This window comes from Bubalus kerabau, chromosome 14 (genome assembly GCF_029407905.1).
Source record: "Bubalus kerabau isolate K-KA32 ecotype Philippines breed swamp buffalo chromosome 14, PCC_UOA_SB_1v2, whole genome shotgun sequence".
NCBI lineage: Eukaryota > Metazoa > Chordata > Mammalia > Artiodactyla > Bovidae > Bubalus > Bubalus kerabau.
This window is the reverse complement of record NC_073637.1, coordinates 68624857-68630856: the sequence shown is the minus strand read 5'-3', so window position 1 is coordinate 68630856 and position 6000 is coordinate 68624857. Positions and strand designations below refer to the sequence as shown.

The window sequence follows — 6000 nt, the reverse complement described above, 5'->3', positions numbered from 1 at the left end:
TGAACTGAGTGGCTGGGTTAATGGTTTGGGGTTATAATTTTGGCGTGATTATTAGAAGATGCCCTGGCCTGTTGGCTTCCCTGGTGGCTCAGACAGTAAAGACTGCCTGCAAGTCGGGAGACCCAGGTTCGATCCCTGGGTCGGGAAGATCCCCTGGAAAAGGAAATGGCAACCCACTCCAGTATGCTTGCCTAGAGAATTCTATGGACAGAGGAGTCTGACAGGCTCCAGTCCATGGAGTCGCAAAGAGTGGGGACAACTAACAGACTAGCCTGTTGTATAGACCCCCACTCACCCCAGCTGGCCAGAAGCAGGGAGAGCTGGCAGACTGGCAGTGCCAGGCCCTTTCCCTGCCACTGACCAGCCCTGTCTCCTGCATCCCTCCAAAATCCTCCAGGGGACCTCTAAGGTCATGTTCCCCTCACTTTACCAAACTGCAAACATCTTTGCCCATAATTTCAAAAGTCTGGCCTGGACGAGACCTTCTCTGCTCCTTCAGGGTGGGAACCCTGTTTCCCTTCCCTCCTGGCATCCTGACTCCCCTCCCCACCCGGGGGCCTGGTCCCTGCCAGAGGACGCTCTTTTAATATGAACTGGCAGCGGTGCTCTGGGCACTGCCAAGACAGCTCCTGGCACTTGTCACCAATCACCCCAATTCTCGCCACTTTCTACTTCATCGTCGTCGACGAACGACAGATCATGCCCCTCGGTTCAGTACACGGGACCCTATCACGCCTACCTTCCTCCAGGAGATGCTCTCCATCGCACCGCCCCAGCCCCCACGCCCCCCCGCCAAGCCCCCAAAGCTCCTAGTTGTTCCCGAGCCCGCGGCTTCCGACCCCGGGAGTCAGATCCTCCCCTGGGCTCGCGCAGAGCGAGGTGGCAGCAGGCAGGACGCGCGGCCAGGGCGCCCGGTTCCCGGGGCTGCCTTCAGAGTGGGGCGGTCCTCACGCCGCTCCCATTCCGCGCCCGCCCCGTCCCCAAAGAGGACACCCCTCCTCCCGTCGGCCCGCTCCCCACCCTCGGCGGCGCCGCCTCCCCCGCCCGCCCGCGCTGGCCCCGAGCCGCCCCGGCAGCCAGCGAGCGAGGGGAGCGCTCTGGGATGGGACTTGGAGGAAGCGGCCAAGGAGGAGACAGCGGCAGCGCCTCGGGCTTCTTCCCCGGCTCCCACAAGCAGTCTCCCCGAGGAGAGCCGTGGCTCTCGGAGCGGCGACGAGGCCAGCGAGGAAGACCCGGGCGGCTGCGCCCCTGTCTCGCTTCCTAGGCGCCGGCGGCGGCGGCAGCGGCGGCTGCAGGTGAGCGGGGCGCGCTCTCCCCGGGGCCCCTGCCTGGCCCCGCGGCCCCGAGGCGCGGACGACAGACCGACCCCTACCGACCGACAAACGGACAGATAGGCAGGGCTTAGGCACCCACGCACGCGGGCGCTGCCCCCAGGCTGGCGCCCCGGCCTCCGCCGCTCCGCGCGTTCCCCGCCGCTGGGCGCCCCCAGACCACCACCTCTAGCCCCAGGCCCGTGGCTCCCGACCCCTCCGGGCAGGCAGAGCCCGAGAGCGACGGCGGCGCTGCTGGACCCCAGGCTGGGGGCAGTCGGGCCGCCGCGGCCGGGCGAGCTCCGCGCGCGCTCCCCGCGCCGCCGGGCGCACCGCGCGGTAGCCACCCCGCGGGGTCCCGTGGGGGCGCTGTGCCTGGCCGCGGGGACGCCCGGACCCGGGCTCCGCCGAACCCCGGAAAAGGCAGACTTGAGGAACGCGGATCTGCGGTGATTCCCGTTCGGCTGGCGAGCGGATCGATTCCGACTCCCCGCCTCGGCGGGCTTGGTCTTTTCATGCCCGTGTCATCAGGATTTTGTTTTTGGTTTTCTATGGAGCTAAAGCTCCAGCTTCCTTACGTGGTGGGGAAAGGAAAGAAAGGTGAGGGTATTTGTGGTCGTTGCTAGAAACCCCCAGGATAGTATGGAGAGAGGAGAGAAAAAATGAGGGAACACCCCCACGCCTCTCGTTAAGGTCTCCGGGACTGGACTCACAGGAAGATAGCTCCTCGGGAACACACTCCTGGCCCTGAGCAAACCCGAACTGACCGAGTTCCAGATCGTCATATATCAGGGAGCTGGGCCGTGTCTGCACCAAGTGCATTTAATTGGCTTCCAGCAGCGGGGCCTCCAAGAGACCAGCAAGAGGCTGCAGGGGGTTGGGGGTGGGGGGCATGGTCAAGACCAGAGACTCTGGGTTGGCCTGCTGAGGTTCGGACCCTGGCAGTGAGCGGAGCTTACAGGTTGGTAACCTTGGAGTTACCCAACTACTCTGTGCCTCACCTTCTTCATCTGTCTAATGGGACGATCATACCTACAGGGCAGTGAGGATTAAATTCAAGTGCTTACAACCGTTCCAGGCATCTTAAGACTAGTTCCATGACCTGATTCTCCAGAAGAGCAAGGCATTTCTTTCTAGGAACACAGTCACCTCCTCTCCAACTGAGGAAGCTAGGCTCTGAGTGGATACCTGAGGCTGGCAGATGATCCGCATGTATTTAACTGGAATTTTGCACTCAGGAGCGCGCCTGCACAGTTCTCCCTGCCTGCTTCCAACAGAACAGCCTCAGTAAATCATATTGCTGTTCCGAGATGGGTTTATGGTCTGGAAAGTTTCCTTTCAAACCCAGAAGCTCGATCCCTTGGAATTCCCTTTGAGACTGCAGATAGACATCTGTGGTTCTTCACCTCTGTTTCCCCATCTGCGCGCCCCCCCCCCCTTTTTTTTGCCAATAGAATTCAGGCAGACCTCTCTTCTCTAAGAATCTAGGGTCCCTGGCTCTAGAGTCCAGTGCCCCTGGAGGCACTGAGGCTGGAGCTCATTGACCAGAGGTGCAGAGCCCACCTTGGAGATCCCCTCAGATGGCTGCCATGCTCTGAGCTCCACCGTCACCACGTATCTCTGTTCAGCAAGAGGTAGTTGAAATGAGGCTGAAGACTTAAAGAAGAGGGAACCGAAGATTGCTTCTTCTTCTTTTTTAAATTTATTTATTTGGGGCTGTGCTGGGTTTTTGTTGCTGCAAGGGCTTTTTTCTAGTTGGGGAGAGCAGGGCCTACTCTCTAGCTGTGGTGCACGAACTTCTCACTGTTGGCTTCTCTTGTTGTGGAGCGTGGGCTCTAGGCATTCGGGCTTCAGTAGCTGCAGCTCCCTGGTTCTGGGGCCCAGGCTCAGTAGTTGTGGCCCATGGGCTTCCTTGCTCCATGGCATGTGGGATCTTCCCAGATCAGGGATCGAACCCGTGCCCGCGCCTCCTGCATGGCAGGCAGATTTGTTACCACTGAGCCACCAGGGGAGCACCGAAGATTGTTTCTTGAAAGATAGAGAAGGAAGAGGATCATTGAAGGTTCTAGAAAGAAATCCCCCATTTTTCCTAGAATCAGCTCTGGCGGGGGCCTAAGAGAAGGCAAGGAGTGAGGAGGGGCGGGAATGAAGGAGGGGCAGAGACAGGCGGTGAGGGAGCACCAGGGTCAGCGCTGGCCTGCAGGGGCTCTGGGCGTGAGACTGGGTGGGCAGTGAGGGGGACACGCTGGGGCTCAGGGCTGAGTCGCTGTTTGAGAGCAGCCAAGGGCACAGGAGTCTCTGATGCTTTTGCTGGGACGGGACTAGCGGCCTCTGGTTTTTAGGTTTTTAGCATACGTGTTTGAAAGAGTCCTTTCCTAGGACTCCCTGTTTTTAGGAAAACTGTGGAGGACTCCTCTGTTTGTAACATGTGGGAATAAGTCAAGAGGGTCAGAAAAAGAGGGTGCGAAAATGCCAACGAGAGAGTGGAGGCTATCTTTGCTGTTGCTAGTAAACAGGGCCAGGGAGGCCCTTCCAAAGGACCGGTTGCCACTTGGAGCTCCAGCCATGAGGTCATCTTTGAACCTGCCATGTGGCTCGGCAGACAGCCACCGCTGCCTTACCTGGCAGGACCCTGAAGGGGACTCAGAGAGAGAGAAGGGCAGGTCTGCGCTCCATCCCAGAGGTATTGGTTGTTGGCGGTAATGATGCAGACAGTGATGAGAGGTTGTGGGGTGTGACCTTGATTTTGGCGCCTGAGAGACTGAGGTTCCAGTCTCAGACCTGCCACTCATTACTTGCAGGGATTATGAAGAGTTACTGAGACTCCCTGCCTCAGTTTCCTCATCTGTAAATGGGAACAGGACTGTTGGGAGAATTAAATTAGTTAACACAGATAAAAATGCTTAGTGTACTACCTAGCTCAGAGTCAGTGCTCAGTATTAATTACCTATGATTATTGCTATCTGAGCCTCAGTTGTGTCATCCATCAAATGGGATGATGCCATCTGTGCCATAGTGTGGTCATAACAGTTAAGTGGGTTAATTAACTGTGAATTAATCTGCCAGTGGGTAGTATGTGATAATGCTCAGAGTGAACTGATTGAAAATAAGATTTATACCAAACTATCTGCATGTAAAAGCAGTGGTTGAGTAGGTGAACTAGCTAACATTTTTCAAAGGTTCGTGTAAGAGTCTTGTCAGAGAAAACTTTACCACTGGGGGCTGTGGCTCACTCCCCACTGGGATACCCCACTGCTATTTTAGGTTACTGTGCCAGTTTCTTATTGCCGCTGTAACATATTACTACAACCTTAGTGCTTAAAGCAGCACAGATTTATTGTCCTTCAGTTGTGCAGGTCAGAAGTCTGAAATGGGTCTCACTGGGCTAACATCAAGGTGTCGGCAAGGCTGTGTTCCTTCTGGAGGCTCCGGGGGAAATCTGTTCTCTTGCCTTTTCTGGCTTCTGAAAGCTGCCTGTGTTTCTTGGCTCCTGGACTTTTGTTCCATCTTCGAAGCATAGCAGCTTCCAGTTCTCCCCTTTCTTCCCCCTTCTCCCCTCCTCCTCTCCATCCCCACTTCTCTCTCTTATAAAGACCCTTGTGCTTACTTGGGGCCGACTTGGATTATCCAGGCTACTTTCTCCATCTCGATATCCTTAGTTTAATCACATCTACAAAATCCCTTTTGCTACAAAAGGCAAAAACATATTCACAGATTCTGGGATGATTAAGTCATAGACATCTTTGGGGGCATTATTCTAATAAACAGTTACTATTACAGAAAATGATGTCGATCAAAGGATTTTATCTCATTTCTGTTTAGGGCTTATCCCAGCACCTTCCCAGTTAGGTGAGTTTATTTTCACTTGTCTAAAAGATGAGACGCTCAAGACCACAGGGGTCAAGGCTAAGGGTCAAATCTTTTGCAAGCCCTGGGTTTCTTCAAACACAATTCTCAAGTTACTACTTTCAGTTTCTGCCTTTCTGTGACAAACCTTAACACTGGCCCCTCAGAATGGTCTCCTTTTCTCCATCAACAGTGTCTTCTGATTTTTCTAATTCCTCTCCTTCTGCATTTCAGTGAAACAGAAAGAATGCCCCCATCCCCCAAGATCTCCTCTGAGAATATCACCACCTTTCTGAGATTCCCTAGACAATGTCTGTATTAGTTTTCCACTGATGCTGTAGTAACTTTCCACAGACTCAGAGACATAAAACAAGTTTATGCAACCTATATGTCCACTGACAGGTGAATGGATAAAGAAGATGTAGTATATCTAGCTGAATTACTCAGCTATAAAAAAGAATGAAATAATGCCAATTTCAGCATCATAGATGGACCTAGGGATTATCATACTAAGTGAAGTAAGTCAGACAGAGGACAAATATCATATGACATCACTTATATGTGGAATCTCAAAACATGATACAAATGATACAAAACAGAAATAGATTCAGAGACAGGAGATAAACTTATGGTTACCAAAGGGGATAGTGGGTGAGTGGGGAGAGGTAAATTAGGAATAACGCACACACTACTAAATATAAGCTAGGTGAATGCCAAAGATCTACTGTATGGCACAGGGATCAATACTCAATATTTCATAATAAGATATAATGGAAAAATCTGAAAGAGAATATATATGCATATACATGTATGTGTGTGTAAATATACATGTATGTATAACTGA

At 53.5% G+C, this 6000-nt stretch overlaps 1 protein-coding gene across 3 annotated transcripts in view; it reads left to right on the top strand.

Annotated features, from left to right (window-relative positions):
• The first annotated feature begins 1047 nt into the window (after positions 1-1047).
• The window catches only part of MATN2 (matrilin 2), a 171065-nt gene continuing 166112 nt past the window's right edge, over positions 1048-6000 (top strand). For all 3 annotated transcript variants that reach the window (XM_055546595.1, XM_055546594.1, XM_055546593.1), the window contains exon 1: positions 1048-1295. The gene's annotated coding sequence lies outside the window, so the exon portion shown is untranslated. The remainder of the gene's footprint in view (positions 1296-6000) is intronic.